General features: G+C 39.3%; 1 pseudogene; it reads left to right on the top strand.

Moving 5' to 3' along the window:
• Nucleotides 1-1,775: 1,775 nt before the first annotated feature.
• On the top strand, nucleotides 1,776-6,913 carry LOC126068748 (cation channel sperm-associated auxiliary subunit beta-like; annotated as a pseudogene).
• The last annotated feature ends 12,038 nt before the right edge of the window (nucleotides 6,914-18,951 follow it).

Raw genomic sequence — 18,951 nt, 5'->3', positions numbered from 1 at the left:
ACTCTTTCAAACAGTACATCACAGAAACGCGGAGAAAAGTTACTTTATGCTGAAGAAACCTGACAAACACTACCTAAGACAGGTGAATGGAGTCAACATCAGCAATGATAAGTATGTTGATAGTACGTACCCTTGATATGATATGATGCGAATGGCACTTTACCTCTGTGGTCTTCTTCCCAAAACACATGACTCCAATCTAATCATGAGAAAAACATAAGATAAATCCCAACTGAGAGTCTACAAAATACCTATTAGTCTCAAAATTGTCAAGGTAATAAAAAACAAGAAAAGTCTGAGAAACTGTCACAGACAAACTGAAGCCTAAGAACACATGATGACTAAATGTAATGTAGTATTCTGGCCAGGATTCAGCAAAAGAAAATGGACATTAGGGGAAAACTGAGGTAATATGAGTAAATTATAGACTTTAGTAACTAATAACAATATATCAATATTGGTCCATAAATTATAACAAATATATCACACTATCCAAAAAACCAAGCCAAGCCAAACCCAATGCTGTTCAGTTCATTCTCACTCATGGCGACTCCATGTATTGCAGAATAGAACTGTTGCATAGGGTTTTCTTGGCTGTAATCTTTATGGAAACAGATCACCAGACCTTTCTTCAATGGCACCACTGGGCAGGTTCAAACCACCAACCTTTAAGTTAGTAGCCAATAACAAACTGGTTGCATCACCCACAGATCTGTATCATACTATAAGATATTAATAACGTGGGTAACTGAGTGTGGGGTAAACGGGAATTCTTTGTATTATCTTCACAAAAACTCTGCAAATCTAAAAATGTTCTAAAATTGAAAGTTTGTTTACCAAAAAAACAGGGTATTCTCCAGAATAGACCACATATTAGGCCATAAAGCAAGCCTTAACAGAATCCAAAGCATCAAAATATTACAAAGCATCTTCTCTGGCCATAAGGCCATAAAAGTAGAAATCAATAACAGAAAAAGCAAGGAAAAAAAATCAAACACATGGAAACTGAACAACACCTTGCTCAAAAACCACTGGGTTACAGAAGAAATTAAGGATGGAAAAAAGAAATTCGCAGAATCAAATGAGAATGAAAACACATCTTACCAGAACCTTTGGGACACACACACAGCAAAGACAGTGCTCAGAGGTCAATTTATACCAATAAATGCACACATCCAAAAAGAAGAAAGGGCCAAAATCAAAGCATTAGCCCTACGACTCAAACAAATAGAGAGCAGCAAAAGAAGCCCTCGGGTACCAGAAGAAAGCAAATAATAAAAATTAAAGCAGAATTAAATGAAACAGAATAGGAAAACAATTGAAAGAGTTAACAAGACCAAAAGCTGGTTCTTTGAAAAGATCAACAAAATTGATAAGCCATTGGCCAAACTGACAAAAGAAAAACAAGAGAGGAAGCAAATAACCCAAATAAGAAATGAGATGGGCAATATCACAACAGACCCAACTGAAATTAAAAAAAAAATCAATGGAATACTATGAAAAATTGTACTCTAACAAATTTGAAAACTTAGAGGAAATGGACAAATTTCTAGAAACATGCTACCTACCTAAACTAACACAAAAGAGGTAGAACAACTAAATAAACCCATAACAAAAGAAGAGATTGAAAAGGCAATTAAAAAAAACCAATGGAAAAATGCCTTGGCCCTGACAGCTTCATTGGAGAATTCTACCAAACTTTCAGAGACGAGTAAACACCACAACTACTTAATGTATTTCAGAGCATAGAAAAGGGTTGAATACTCCCAAACTCATTCTATGAAGCCAGCATAATCCTGATACCAAAACCGGGTAAAAGACACCACAAAAAAAAAAAAAAGAAAATTACAGACCTATATCCCTCATGAACTTAGATGCAAAAATCTTCAACAAAATTCTAGCCAACAGAATTCAACAATATATCAAAAAAAAAATGATTCACCATGACCAAGTGGGATTCATACAAGGTATGCAGGACTGGCTCAACATTAGAAAATCAATGTAATCCATCACATAAATAAAACAAAAGATAAGAACCACATGATCTTATCAATTGATGCAGAAAAGGCATTAGACAAAGTCCAACACCCATTCATGATAAAAACTCTCAGCAATATACAAATGGAAGGGAAATTCCTCAACATAATAAAGGGCATCTATACAAAGCCAACAGCCAACATCATCCTAAATGGAGAGAGACTGACAGCATTCCCTTGAGATCAGGAACCAGATAAGAATGTCCTTTATCACCACTCTTCTTTAACATTGTTCTGGAAGTCCTAGCCAGAGCAATTAGGCTAGATAAAGAAATAAAGGACATCCATATTGGTAAGGAAGAAGTTTAAGTATCTCTATTTACAGACGATATGATCTTGTACACAGGAAACCCTTAAGAATCCACAGGAAAACTACTGGAACTAATAGATTTCGGCAAAGTATCAGGATATAAGATTAACATACAAAAATCAGTTGGATTTCTCTACACCAACAAAGAGAACTTTGAAAAGGAAATCACCAAATCAGTACCAAATAGCCCCCAAGAAGATAAAATAGTTAGCAACAAATCTAACCAGAGACGTAAAAGACCTATACAAAGAAAACTGCAAGAAACCAAAAGAGACCTACATAAGTGGAAAAACATACCCTGCTCATGGATAGGAAGACTCAACATTGTGAAAATGTCTATTCTACCCAAAGTGATTTATATATTTAATGAATCTCAATCCAAATTCCAATGCCATTTTTTAATGAGATGGAGAAACAAATCACCAACTTCATGTGGAAAGGGAAGAGGCCCTGGATAAGGAAAGCATTACTGAAGAAGAAGAACAAGGTGGGAGGCCTCACACTACCTGAGATTTAGAACCTATTATACTGCCATGGTAGTCAAGACAGCCTGGTACTGGTACAACAACAGATACATACACCAATGGAACAGAACTGAGAATCCAGATGTAAAATCATCCAGCTATGAGCATCAGATATTTGACAAAGGCCCGAAGTCCATTACCTGGGGAAAAGACAGTCTCTTTAACAAATGGTGCCAGCATAACTGGATATCCAACTGCAAAAAAATGAAACAAGACCCATATCTCACACCATGCACAAAAATTAACTCAGAATAGATCAAAGACCTAAATATAAAATGACAAAGATCGTGGAAGAGAAAATTGGGAAAAGGCTAGGATCCCTAATATATGACATAAACAGAATACAAAACATTACTAACAATGCACAAACACCAGAAGAGAAACTAGATAACTGGGAGCTCCTAAAAACATCAATAACTATGCTCATCAAAAGACTTCACCAAAAGAGTAAAAAGACAACCTACAGACTGGGAAAAAAAATTGGCTATGACAATTCCGATCAGTGCCTAATGCCTAAAATCTACAAGATACTGAAAAACCTCAACAACAAAAAGACAACCCAATTAAAAAAAGGGCAAAGGCAAGACAGGAACCATTCCCAAAGCCAACTCTTCAGACAGGGTTTGGACTGGACTAAAGGATATAAAATGATACTGGTGAAGAGTGAGCTTCTTGGATCAAGTAGACACATGAGACTAGGTGGGTAGCTCCTGTCTGGAGGGGAGATGAGAGGGCAGAGAGGGTCAGAGGCTGGCTGAATGGACACGAAAATAGATAGTGGAGAGAAGGGTTATGCTGTCTCATTAGGGGGAGAGCGACTAGGAGGTGTATATAAATTTTTGTATGAGAGACTGACTTGATTTGTAAACCTTCACTTAAAGCACAATAAAAAAATTTTTAAAAGGAGCAAATGGAAATTCTGGAGAAGAAAAATACAATTGCTAAAATGAAAAATCACTAGAGGGGTTCAGCAGCAGATTTGAGCAGGCAGAAAAAAGAAGCAGCAAACCTGAAGATAAGGCAATTGAAATTATCCAGTCTGAGAAGCAGAAAGAAGAAATAATGAAGAAAAATGAGCAGAGCCTGAGGGACCTGTGGGACACCATCAAGCATACCAACATATGCATCACAAGAGTCTTGGAGGGAGAAGAGGAAAAGGCGCAGAAATAATATTTGAAGAAATAACAGCCAAAAACTTTCCAAATTTAATGAGTCATAAATATAAGCCAGTAATATCCAAAAAGCTCAACAAACTCCAAACTCAAAGAGATCCACATGAAGCCATATTATAGTCAAATTGTTGAAACTCAAAGAGAATCTGGAAAGCAGCAAAATAAAAGTGACTAATTATGTACAAGGGATTCTCAATAAGATTCACAATCAATTTCTCATCAGAAATCAAGGCCAGAAGGCAGTGGGAAGGCATATTTAAAGTCCTGAAAGGAAAAAAAAAATGTTCATCAAGCATTCTATATGTGGCAAAACTATTCTTCAAGAATTAAGGAGAAATTAAGATATTACCAGAAAAACAAAAACTGAGGGAGTTTGTAGGTCTGCCTACAAGAAATGCTAAAGGGTGTCCTTCAGGCTGAAAAGAAAGGACACTACAAACCATAGGAAGAAACAAAGAACACTAGTAAAGGTATTTTAAACACCAATAAAACTCAAGATTTATTGCACGAATGATTCAGAAAACTTGACTGCAGTGATGATACTATACACAGCTGTGACAAAATATATGCATCTGAAACAACTGACCTCTATGCTGTGAGTGACACCTGGCAGACAATGATTGTAAGATGCCATCAATTATAAGACGATTAAAAACATATAGTGAAATTGGATCTGTTACTCATAAAATTTTTACATTATACTATGATCATCCGGGATTCATCCATGAACTGACTCCAGATCATTTTGAAGCTGATGAGTTACTATCAGCCATTGGAAATTCTAAAGCTATTTTTGCAGAGGATCTTGATATGGGCTTTGAGACTGCACTGCTCCGCAGTTTATCTCCTTAAATGAAATGATTCTTTATGCATACGTACCTCCAAATGAACCTACAGAAACTATACACGCCAAGAAATTCAACATTATCCACTTTGGAAAAGTGATACATCATGGTTATTGCAGAAATTATAGATCCTTTTGGAACAGAAGTGAGAGACAGCTCTTCTTTGTCTAGTTCCCTTTTCGTTACTGATGTTGGAAATTTCTCCTATAAACTTAGTCTTAATTTAAAAACTCCAGGTGTTAATTCCTCATTTCGACATTGGGATCTACAGAAGACTGTGGTGATTCCTGATTACAGAAGCTTCCGGATCACAGCGATTTTAGATGATATGAACACTTTAGCTATTGCCACCATGCCTAAAAGCGTGTCCATCAATATGACCTTTCTAAAAAACACCTGGTTCTTATACAACTTTGGCCTAAGTAGTAGACGAATGTGGAATATATTTTCAAAACGATGTTAATTATTGGTTTCAACAACTTGATAAGTCACTCTCCCTCAATATCCTGAGATACACTGATCTTGGGACGTATTATTCTTTAAATGTTAAGATCATACCTCATGCATGAGGTTTTCAAATACTTGACGTACCACCAGTGAAAATATTAGTTGGAAACCCAAGTTCATTGGATGTTAGAAATGAAGGTTTTTTTAATTTTTATTTTTATTGTGCTTTAAGAGAAAGTTTACAAATCAAGTCAGTCTCTCATGCAAAAATTTATATACACCTTGCTATACACTCCTATAGGGTCGCTAAGAGTCAGAATCAACTCGACAGCACTGGGCTTGTTTGTTTTTTTTTCATATACTCCTAGTTGCTCACCTCCAATGAGACAGCACATTTCAGTCTCCACTTTCATGTCCATTCGGCCAGCTTGCGACCGCTTCTGCCCTTGCATCTCCCCTCCAGACAGGGGCTGCCCACATAGTCTCATGTGTCTACTTGATCCAAGAAGCTCACTCCTCACCAGTATCATTTTCTATCCTATAGTCCAGTCCTACTCTGTCTGAAGAGTTGGCTTTGGGAATGGTTCCTGTCTTGGGCTAAGAGAAGGTCTAGGGACCATGACGTCTGGGGTCCTTCTAGTCTCAGTCAGACCATTAAGTCTGGTCTTTTTATGAGAATTTGGGGTCTGCATCCCACTGCTCTCCTGCTCCCTCAGGGGTTCTCTGTTGTGTTCCCTGTCAGGGCAGTCATCAGTTGTAGCCGGGCACCATCTAGTTCTTCTGGTCTCACTGAAGGTTTTTTTTTTTTATAATACTGGTAGTTATCTACTGAATATTACCTTATCTAGCAAAATTTTACATCCAGGTTCAAGTTCACTGGCATTTGCATCTGGGAAGCATCAACTGAGTGCTTTGTTACAACATTCGTGCCAATAGTGAAAAGCAGCTGTAGTTACCTCAGATCTATGCATCACACTCCTAGTAAACTTATCTCACTAGAAGACTGGATTAACGGAATTCACAAAGACGATCAGGGTTTTAATATGATCAAAACTTTACCAATAAACTACATGCCTCCGTCTAAAACGGGAATTACCATTCCACTCACAATTTTTACCATGCAGATCCTACCAAACTTATACCAAGAAATCTATTTATGTCAAAGGTAAATCATTTTTTTCTACAAATAAATTAGTATTTATATGAATCCAAGAAATCATGCAGTAAAATTACATAGGGACTGAGCTGCGGGAATAAAATGAGAAGCTGCTTTCAGGACAATGCTCCATCTGTCCCAACATGACAGCCACTATTGTTCCTATTGCCACTCCTGCTCCTCCTTGTACTGCTTAGTCTTCCTCCTCTGACTGATACTCCTGGATGCAGTTTTGGAGCCAAGAAGTCTAAAATGGACCCTTTCCGCTTTACCTCTCTCCAGATGCCATTTGGATTTCAAATGGGATTGGTGGCGATTCTCCGACAAAAAGAACCCCCAGACCCATCTCATCCCTGCAGCTTTGTGAAAGGAATGGTGTCCAGAAGGAAAAGAGAGTGTTTGTTTCAACACAGGCAAGTTTAATATCCTGCTAAGATTCTGCCTAGAAAACAACCAAACTCCAGAAGCTCCATGCCTCTCTGGGGGCAGAATAAGCAGATAGAAACCATTAAGTTCAGAGGAAAAGTCTATTATGGGGTAGATTCTCAAGGAAACTTTGCAGATGTCTGTGGAGTCTCTCTTCAGAAAAAAACACCTACCTGCCTATACAGACACACAAATAAAACTGTCATTTCTTTAAAAAAAAATGGGCAAAGAATATGAACACTTTACCAAAGAAGACATCCGGGAGGCTAAGAGATTCATGAGGAAACCAAACCAAAACGAAACCCAGTGCCATCAAGTTGATTCCAACTCATAGCGACCCTATAGGACAGAGTAGAACTGCCCCATAGAGTTTCCTAGGAGTGCCTGGCAGATTCAAACTGCCAACCCTTTGGTGAGCAGTCATAGCACTTAACCACTACACCATCAGGATTTCCACATGAGGAAAAAAAAAAGGAAAAGCTCATGATAATTAGCCATTAAAGAAATGCAAATTAAAACTACAATGAGATACCATCTCACTCCAACAAGGCCAGCATTAATCCAAAAAACACAAAACAATAAATGTTGGAGAGCTTGTGGAGAGACTGGAACACTTATGCACTGCTGGTGAGAATGTAAAATGGTACAACCAATTTGGAAATCAATTTGGCACTTCTTTAAAAAGCTACAAATAGAAGTACCATATGATCCAGCAATCCCACTCCTTGGAATATATCCTACAGAAATAAGAGCTGTCACACGAATAGATATACACACACCCATGTTCATGGTGGCACGGTTCACAATAGAAAAAGATGGAAACAACCTAGGTGTCCATCAACAGATGAATGGGTAAACAAATTATATAGTATATTCACAAAATGGAATACTAAGCAATGATAAAGAACAAAGATGCATCCTTGAAACATAACATGGATGAATCTGGAAGGCATTATGCTGAGTGAAATTGGTCAGTCCCAAAAGGATAAATATTACATGAGACCACTATTATAAGAATCCGAGAAAAGGTTTAAACACAGAAGAAAACATTCTTTGATGGTTATGAGGGTGGGGAGGGAGGGAGAGGGTATTCACTAACTAGATAGTAGACAAGAATTATTTCAGGCGAAGGGAAGGAAAGACAATACACAATACAGGGGAAGTCAGCACTACTGGACTGAACCAAAAGCTAAGAAGTTTCCTGAATACAACCAATCACTTCAAGTGACAGAGTAGTAGGGGTGGAGGTCTGGGGAACACGGTTTTGGGGGACATCTAGGTCAATTGGCATAACAAAGTTAATTAAGAAAATGTTCTGCAACCCACTTTGGTGAATGGGGTCTGGGGTCTTAAAAGCCAGCAAGCAGCCATCTAAGATGCATCAATTGGTCCCAACACACCTGGAGCAAAGGAGAAAGAAGAACACCAAAGACATAAGGTAATTATGAGCTCAAGAGACAGAAAGGGCCACATAAACCAGAGACTCCATTAGCCTGAGACCAGAAGAGCTAGATGGTGTCTGGCTACCACCAATAACTGCCCTGACAGAGAACACAACAGAAAGTCCTTGATGGAACAGGAGAAAAGTGGGGTGCAGAACTCAAATTCTAGTAAAAAGACCAGACTTGATGGTCTAACTGAGACTAGAGGGACCCCAGAAGACATGGCCCCCAGACTCTTTGTTAGCCCAGAACTAAAACCATTCCCAAAGCCAACTCTTCAGACAAAGATTAGACTGGAGTATAAGACACAAAATGATACCAGTGAGGCGGAGGCAAGATGGCGGAATAGACAGATGCTTCCGTTGAAGCCTCTTTACAACAAAGACCTGAAAAAACAAGTGAAACAAATATATTTGTGACAAGCTCTGAGCCCTGAGCATCAAAGGCAAGCTTAGACAACGAACTGAGGGGTGGGGGGAGGAAGAGGCCATTCAGAAGTGAAGAGGAGTAACCGGACCTGAATCACGGGGAGCCCTCAAGCACCATTCCTGGAGCGGCGGTGGTGGGCTGGTACTAGCGTTTGGCAAGTTTCCTAAGGGAGAAGCAGCCAGCCACACAGCCTACTCACATCTCCAGCAAAAGCTAAGTACTTGTGTGTATTTCACCACGCACCCCCCACCCCCAAGCCGGCCTCAGCAGCTGAATCCCTGGGCCTGAGATAGACCCTGGTGAGCACCTAGAGCCATCCTCCCAGCCTTGGAGAAGGAAAAAATTTGCAAAAGGGGGGAAAATATAATTTACTAGCTCCATTAACTGGGGAAGCTCAGGACAGAAACTGCTCCTGTCCAGGCATAAACCAACCATGGACCTTGAGCAACTTTCCCTTCTGCATCGACCAGTGTGGGCCTATTTCAGGAGAATAGGCCCTTGTTGGCAAACTCCAACCATTTCAGCGGTGTGGTGGAGAGGTGGGTGTTTGATGTTTTACATTGCTTTGCTTATTAAACAAGGTCCTCACCTACCCACAACAGGGACCTAAGGATTGGTAGCTCCACTCAGGTCACCCAGTCACCCGCGACAGGGGTCCAAGGATAACTGGTACCTCCCAGTCCTTACAATCAAAAACTTTGGGTACCACCGGTCCCTCTGCAGAACCCACCCACCAGCACGCTCTAGGGAACAGAGATGTGTTTTCCTCAGAGACACTTGGGGGTCAGTTCTTAACCCGCTTCCTTGTTCAGGGTGTGACCCCCCTGCTGCAATCAGATACCAGTATATACGCCAATCACCCTTGCTCCTCTAAGGCTGCAGGACAGAGCCTGTACCACACACTTGGTGATCAGCTACCTTGGAAACCTGAGCTGAATTCATAAAAGAAAACTGAATGGACTCCTAGACTGATACACCTGATAACAGCTCTAGCCAGCTGGGGACAGGACACCAGAGTGCCAAAGGTGAAAATAATCAAGCTAGCTCACTCAAGCAACCAATAGGGGTATACCAAAACAAAACAAAGCAAGCAGCTATGACACAGTAAGCAAGCATAAACTAATACAATAACTTATAGTTGGCTTGGAGACAACAGTCAATATCAAGTCACATAAAGAAACAGATCATGATCATCTCCACAGGCTCTCAAAACAAAGAATCCAGGGATCTTCTACATGAAAGTGTATTCCTGGAATTACTAGATGCAGAATACAAAAGTTTAATATACAGACTCCTTCAAGACATCAGTAAGGAAATGAGGCAATACGCAGAACAAGCCAAGGAACACACAGATAAAGCAACTCAAGCAATTAGAAAGATTATTCAGGAACATAATGAAAAGTTTAATGAGCTGGAAAAATCCATAGACAGACAGCAATCAGAAATTCAGAAGATTAACAATAAAATTACAGAATTAGATAACTCAGTAGAAAGTCAGAGGAGCAGAATTGAGCAAGTAGAAGCTAGAATTTCTGAACTTGAAGATAAATCACTTGGCACTAATACATTTGAAGAAAAATCAGATAAAAGAATTTAAAACAATGAAGAAACCTTAAGAATCATGTGGGACTATATAAAGAGAAATAACCTACGAGTGATTGGAGTACCAGAAAAGGGAGAGATAACAGAAAATACAGAGAAAATTGTTGAAGATTTGTTGGCAGAAAACTTCCCTGATATGGTGAAAGATGAGGAGATATCTACCCAAGATGCTCATCAAACTCCACATAAGGTAGATGTTAAAAGAAAGTAACCAAGACATATTATAATCAAACTTGCCAAAACCAAAGATAAAGAGAGAATTATAAGAGCAGCGAGGGATAAACAAAAAGTCACCTACAAAGGAGAGCCAATAAGAATAAGCTCGGACTACTCGGCAGAAACCATGCAGGCAAGAAGGCAATGGGATGACATATTTAAAATTGAAGGAAAAAATGCCTGCCAAGGATCATATATCCATCAAAACTGTCTCTTAAATATGAAGGTGAAATTAAGACATTTCCAGATAAACACAAGTTGAGGGAATTCGTAAAAACCAAACCAAAACTACAAGAAATACTAAAGAGAGCTCTTTGGTTAGAAAATTGATAATATCAGTTATCAACCCAAGACTAGAACACTGGGCAGAGCAACCAGAATTCAACGCAGACAGGGAAATACAAAAAAACAAAGCAAGATTATATTAAAAAAAAAAGCTCAAAACAGGGTACCAGAAATGTTATTATGTAAAAGAAGACAGCATTAAAATAATAAAGAGAGACTAAGAAATGTAATCATACACCGTCCATATGGAGAGGAAGATAAGGCGATACAAAGAAATAAAAGTTAGTTTCGAATTTAGAAAAACTGGGGTAAATGATAAGGTAACCACAAAGGAGACAAACTATCCTACTCATCAAAACAAAATACAAGGGAAAAATACAGACTCAGCAGAAACAAAACCAACAACAACAAATATAAGGAAAGGACAATATCTAAAGAAAATCTACTCAGCACATAAAATCAAGTGGGAAAAAGAAACTGTCAACACAGACAAAAAAAGACATCAAAATGACAGCACTAAATTCATACCTATCCATAATTACCCTGAATGTAAGTGGACTAAATGCACCAATAAAGAGACAGAGAGTGGCATCATGGATTAAAAAACAAGATCAGTTTATATGCTGCCTACAAGAGACACACCTCAGACTTAGAGACACAAACTAAAACTCGAAGGGTGGAAAAAAAATATATCAAGCAAACCACAATCAAAGAAGAGCAGGAGTGGCAATATTAATTTCTGACAAAATAGACTTGAAAGTTAAATCCATCAGAAAGGATAAGGAAAGACACTATATAATGATTAAAGGGACAATACACTAAGAAGATATAACAATATTAAATATTTATTCACCCAATGACAGGGCTGCAAGATACATGACACAAACTCTCAGCATTGAAAAGGGTGATAGACAGCTCCACAATAACAGTAGAAGACTTCAACACACCACTTTCGGTGAAGGACAGGACATCCAGAAAGAAGCTCAATAAAGACACGGAAGATATAAATGCCACAATCAACTAACTTGACCTCGTAGACACATAGAGAACACTCCACCACACAGCAACCAAGTATACTTTCTTTTCTAGTGCAAATGGAACATTCTCTAGAATAGACCACATATTAGGTCATAAAGCAAGCCTTAGCAGAATCCAAAACATTGAAATATTACAAAGCATCTTCTCTGACCATAAGGCCATAATCAATAACAAGAAAAGCAGGGAAAAGAAATCAAACACTTGGAAACTGAACAATACCCTGCTCAAAAAAGACAGGATTGTAGAAGACATTAAGGAGGGAATAAAGAAATTCAGAGAATCCAATGAGAATGAAAACACTTCCTATCAGAACTTTTGGGACACAGCAAAAGCGGTTCCCAGAGGCCAATTTATATCAATAAATGCACACATCCAAAAAGAAGAAAGGGCCAAAATCAAAGGATTATCCCTACAACTTGAACAAATAGAAAGAGAGCAACAAAAGAAACCCACAGGCACCAAAAGAAAACTAATAATAAAAATTAGAACTGAACTAAATGAAATAGAAAACAGAAAAGCAAATGAAAGAATTAATGAGACCAAAAGCTGGTTTTTTGAAAAAATCAACAGAATTGATAAAGCACTGGCCAAACTGACAAAAGAATAACAGGAGAGGAAGGAAATAACCTGAATAAGAAATGAGATGGGCGATATTACAATGGACCCAATTGAAATTAAAAGAATGATATCAGATTACTATGAAAAACTATATTCATATTTGAAAATCTAGAAGAAATGGATGAATTCCTAGAAACACACTACCTACCTAAACTAACACAAACAGAGGTAGAACAATTAACTAGACCCATAACAAAAGAAGAGATTGAAAAGGTAATCATAAAAACTCCCAACAAAGCCCTGGTCCAGATGGCTTCACTGCAGAGTTCTACCAAGCTTTCAGAGAAGAGTTAACACCACTACTACTAAAGGTATTTCAGAGCATAGAAAAGGACGGAATACTACCAAACTCATTCTATGATGCCACCATATCCCTGACACCAAAACCAGGTAAAAACACCACAAGAAAAGAAAATTATAGACCTATATCCCTCATGAATGTAGATGCAAAAATCCTCAACAAAATTCTAGCCAATAGAATTCAACAACATATCAAAAATAATTCACCATGACCAAATGGGATTCATACCAGGCATGCAGGGATGGTTCAACATTAGAAAAACAATTAATGTAATCCACCACATAAATAAAACAAAAGACAAGAATCACATGATTTTGTCAATTGATGCAGAAAAGGCATTTGACAAAGTTCAACACTCATTCATGATAAAAACACTCCGCAAAATAGGAACACGAGGAAAATTCCTCAACATAATAAAGGGCATTTCTACAAAGCCAACAGCCAACATCACCCTAAATGGAAAGAGCCTGAAAACATTCCCCTCGAGATCGGGAACTAGACAAGGATACCCTTTATCACCACTCTTATTCAACATTGTGCTGGAAGTCCTAGCCAGAGCAATTACACTAGATAAAGAAATAAAGGGCATCCACGTTGGCAAGGAAGAAGCAAGGGAATCTCTATTTGCAGATGACATGATCTTATAAACAGAAAACTCTAAGGAATCCTCCAGAAAACTACTAAAACTAATAGAAGAGTTCAGCAGAGTATCGGGATACAAGATAAACATAAAAAAGCAGTTGGATTCCTCTACACCAACAAAAAGAACATCGAAGAGGAAATCACCAAATCAATGCCATTTACAGTAGCCCTCAAGAAGATAAAATACTTAGGAATAAATCTTACCAGAGATGTACAAGACTTATAGAAAGAAAACTACAGTACACTTCTGCAAGAAACCAAAAGAGACTTACATAAGTGGAAGAACATACCTTGCTTGTGGATAGGAAGACAACATTATAAAAATGTCTATTCTACCAAAAGCGATCTATACATTTAAAGCAATTCCGATCCAAATCCCAACGGCATGCTTTAGTGAGATGGAGAAACAAATCACCAACTTCATATGCAAGGGAAAGAGGCCCCGGATAAATAAGGCATTACTGAAAAAGAACAAAGTGGGAAGCCTTATTTTACCTGATTTTAGAACCTATTATAACACCATAGTAGTCAAAACAGCCTGGTACTGGTACAACAACACATACATGGACCAATGGAACAGAATTGAGAAACCAGACATAAATCCATCTACATATGAGCAGTTGATATTTGACAAAGGCCCCAAAACAGTTAAATGGGGAAAAGACAGTCTTTTTAACAAATGGTGCTGGCATAACTGGATAGCCATCTGCAAAAAAAATAAAACAAGACCCATAGTTCACTCCATGCACAAAAACTAACTCAAAATGGATCAAAGACCTAAATATAAAATCTAAAACGATAAAGATCATGGAAGAAAAAATAGGGACAAAGTTAGGAGCCCTAATACATGGCATAAACAGTACAGAAAACATTATAAAGAATGTAGATGAAAAACTGGATAACTGGGATCTCCTAAAAATCAAACACCTATGCTCATCTAAAGACTTCACCAAAAGAGTAAAAAGACTACCTACAGACTGGAAAAAAGTTTTTAGCTATGACGTTTCTGATCAGCGCCTGATCTCTAAAATCTACATGATACTGCAAAAACTCAACTGCAATAAGACAAATAATCCATTTAAAAAATGGGCAAAGGATATGAATAGACACTTCACTAAAGAAGACATTCAGGTAGCTAACAGATATATGAGGAAATGTTCACGATCATTAGCCATTAGAGAAATGCAGATCAAAACTACAATGAGATTTTATCTCGCTCCAACAAGGCTGGCATTAATCCAAAAAACACAACATAATAAATGTTGGGGAGGCTGTGGAGAGATTGGAACACTTATACACTGCTGGTGGGAATGTCAAATGGTACAAACACTTTGGAAATCAATTTGGCGCTTCCTTAAAAAGCTAGAAATAGAACTACCATACGATCCAACAATCCCACTGCTTGGAATATATCCTAGAGAAATAAGAGCCTTTACACGAACAGATACCTGCGCACCTGTGTTTATTGCAGCACTGTCTACAATAGCAAAAAGGTGGAAGCAACCAAGGTGCCCATCAACGGATGAATGGATAAATAAATTATGGTATATTCACACAGTGGAATACTACACATCAATAAAGAACAGTGAGGCATCTGTGAAACATTTCATAACATGGAGGAACCTGGAAGGCATTATGCTCAGTGAAATTAGTTACATAAGGACAAATATTGTATAAGACCACTATTACAAGAACTTGAGACATAGTTTAAACTGAGAAGCAAACATTCTTTTGCGGTTACACGCAGGGGGAGGGAGGGAGGGTGGGCGAGGGGCATTCACTAATTAGATAGTAGATAAGAAGTACTTTAGGTGAAGGAAAAGTCAGCACACAATACAGGGGAGGTCAGCACAACTGGACTAAACCAAAAGCAGTTTCCTGAATAAACCGAATGCTTTGAAGGCCAGCGTAACAGGGGCAGGGGTCTGGGGACCATGGTTTCAGGGGACATCTAAGTCAATTGGCATAATAAAATCTATTAAGGAAACATTCTACATCCCACTTTGAAGCGTGGCGTCTGAGGTCTTAAATGCTAGCAAGCAGCCATCTAAGATGCATCAATTGGTCTCAACCCACCTGGATCAAAGGAGAATGAAGAACACGAAGGACACAAGGCAGCTATGAGCCCAAGAGACAGAAAGGGCCACATGAACCAGCGACTACATCATCCTGAGACCAGAAGAACTAGATGGTGCTCGGCTACAACTGATGACTGCCCTGACAGGGAACACAACAGGGAATCCCTGAGGGAGCAGGAGATGCAGACCCCAAATTCTCATAAGACCAGACTTACTGGTCTGACTGAGACTAGAAGGATCCCGGTGGTCATGGCCCCCAGACCTTCTGTTGGCCCAGGACAGGAACCATTCCTGAAGCCAACTCTTCAGACATGGATTGGACTGGACAATGGATTGGAGTGGGATGCTGGTGAGGAGTGAGCTTCTTGGATCAGGTGGACACTTGAGACTATGTTGGCATCTCCTGCCTGGAGGGGAGATGAGAGGGTGGAGGCAGTTAGAAGCTGGTGAAATGGACACGAAAAGAGAGAGTGGAGGGAGAGAGTGGGCTGTCTCATTAAAAAAAAATTAGGGGGAGAGTAATTGGGAGTGTGTAACAAGGTGTATATGGGTTTTTGTGTGAGAGACTGACTTGATTTGTAAACTTTCACTTAAAGCACAATAAAAATTATTTAAAAAAAACGATACTTGTGAAGACTGTGCTTCTTGGCTCAAGCAGTTACATGAGACTAAATGGGCAGCTCGTGTCCAGAGGCGAGATGAGAAGGCAGAAGGGGACAGGAGCTAACTGAATGGACATGGGAAATACAGGGTGGAGAGGAGGAGTGTGTTGTCACACTGTAGGGAGAGCAACTAGGGTCACATAGCAATCTGTGTATAAGTTTTTGTATGAGAAACTGACTTGAATTGTAAACTTTCACTTAAAGGACAATAAAAAAACAAAAATTAAAAAAAAAGAGGGAAAGGTATAAGAAAACAGGTTTCAGCTCAACTTAAAAAATGAGCTTTCTGGCATGGACTGCCTTTGGAAGTAGTTGTCTGTCCATGGATATATTTAGGCAAGGCAATCTAGGAAATGTGATTATTGTATGTATCAGATAAAGATGGTTTAGATGACTACCTAGGTTGTTTCCTGGAGGTAGAAATTATTTGTGGCCAAGAAGTCAATGTAAGTTTTAATGGATAAACATACAAATAGCCAGGATGCTAGAGCTTCTAAATTTTGTTGTAAATTACCACACGAAGCACTAGAGGCTCAACTGACAACACTTGTCTTCTCCTAGCAGGCAACTGGAAATGCTTAGAAGATGAAGTATATAAATATGTAAAATGTATAACCACAGAAAATCATTAGAAAGAGTGCAGTTGCTAGTTTACCTGGTTCTACCATACACCTTTCAGTCCCAGGGAATCCTGCTGAATAAAGTGTTACATAAGCAATTTACAATCCTCAAATGCACTCACTACCTTATGTCTTACCTTAGAAATAGTCCTGTGTACATTTATCTCCCCTAATAAAATGTAGTTTCCTTGAAGATGAGGGCTACCTTATTTATGTTCCACTCCACTGTTATTCCTATTCCTACCCCTTCCCTCCTCCCAACTGAAGTATCTTACACTTGTAGGTAGCCATTAAGTCTACTGTATCTATGACTGACTTTGGGTTTCAGATAAATGAAATGAGACGCCTGCATTAATGCCCTTCCCAGAAATCAAGGGCCCTGTCTCAAATCTCGAGGCAGTTCCTCATCATCCTGTGTACCTTAAATGTACACTAAAAGCCACAGCCAATTGTCCCCTTCAGGGCATTTTTTAATTTAGATTATGAATGAGTCAAAGTTATAGGCTAAAAATAGCATAGGGGATGCCAAGTAAAAGGATACAAACTGGCCCTCAGTAAGGTGACTTCTAGTCCCAACTCAACGACTCACTTTCTATTTGGCCAAAAGTCTTGCTTGCTGACTCAAAAACTGGGAGGGTGGTGGGGAGCCTAACTAGATCAGTGGTTCCCAACCTGAAATCCCTGGACATCTTAGCAGACCACAAAATTAATCATTGGGATCCTCAAGCCATTTTCAATATTTCAAAATCTTAAGGAAATGAGCACTTACCTACCATACAGCAGCTCCTGTTAGCTAAGTGTCAAGTTTCTTTGATTTTCCCTAGAATTTACAGCAACCAAGCACAATAACGTTGGTTAACTCATGTAGATCAGAAGCTCTGATGTGTGTACATATACGCACATATATATATGTATATGGGTACAGTGGTGTTTCTGTGGTAGAATTCCTGCCTTCCATGCATAAGACCTGGGTTCAATTACTGGCCAGTGCATCTTATGTGCATCCACCATCCCTCTGTCAGTGGAAGTTTTCGGTTGCTATGATGCTGAACAGATTTCAGTGGAGCTTCCAGACTAAGACAGGCTATGATGAAAGGCCTGGCATCTACTTCTAAAAATCAGCCAATGAAAACCCTGTGGATCACAATGGTCTGATTCACAACCCATCACGGGGATGGCACAGGACTAGGCAGGCAGTGTTCTGTTATGCGTGGGGTTGCCATGAGTCTGGGCCAATGCAGTGGCAGCTAACAACAGCAAAACACACAAACAGAGAAACTATTAATTTAATAAATGCAGTTTTTTTAGGAGGAAAAATATTCTTAGAAGCACTGTGGACTTATGAAAAAAGATAACAGAAGTAGATTGGGAGAGCACAGAAGGACTGAGGTCCCTTGCAACTCTACTCGGCTCCCATATCCACTTGTCCCTCTCGTCTTTTCCAGCGAGGACTACAATCTTCACTTACCGAAGACACTGGGAACAGATAACAGACGGACTTCTTGTTTTGCCACCTTCCTTGGATCTGAGGACAGTTGTAACTTTTTTGCAGTCCTCCACCTACCATGTCGCTTACACCTATACATTCAAAATCTGATTGGTTAGGAGAGGGCCTTGGATACAGGCAGAAAATAGCAAGGTGTCCCACAGCCAAACTGGTCAGCATGCAGGAAACTTCTTGGGTGTCTAGATGCAGTAAATGCCACTTCACATTTCCCAAAGCCTGTGATAGGTGTGGCAGCTTCAGACTTCCACAAAGAAGCTGTCTGCCCAGTTTCAAAGGAAAATTCTACCTCAGCACCTGCAGCCATTCCTTTTTGAAGGAGCCCTGGTGGCACAGAGGGTAAGAGCTTGGCTGCTAGCCAAAAGGTTGGCAGTTCAAACCCACCAGCTGCTCCACGGGAGAAAGATGTGGCAGTCTAAAGATTACAGCCTTGAAAACCCTATGGGGAAGTTCTACTCCATCCTATAGGGTGGCTATGAGTTGGAGTGGACTCGACAGCAGCAGGTTTGGTTTTTGGTTTTTGGTTTAGCTCAGCTGTGTCAATCTCCATAGCTGCGGGGAGGAGAAACGGATGTGGAAAGAGGTACCCCTCAGTTGA

The sequence above is a fragment of the Elephas maximus genome, chromosome X (genome assembly GCF_024166365.1).
Source record: "Elephas maximus indicus isolate mEleMax1 chromosome X, mEleMax1 primary haplotype, whole genome shotgun sequence".
Lineage (NCBI taxonomy): Eukaryota > Metazoa > Chordata > Mammalia > Proboscidea > Elephantidae > Elephas > Elephas maximus.
This window is presented reverse-complemented; position numbering and strand designations above follow the sequence as displayed.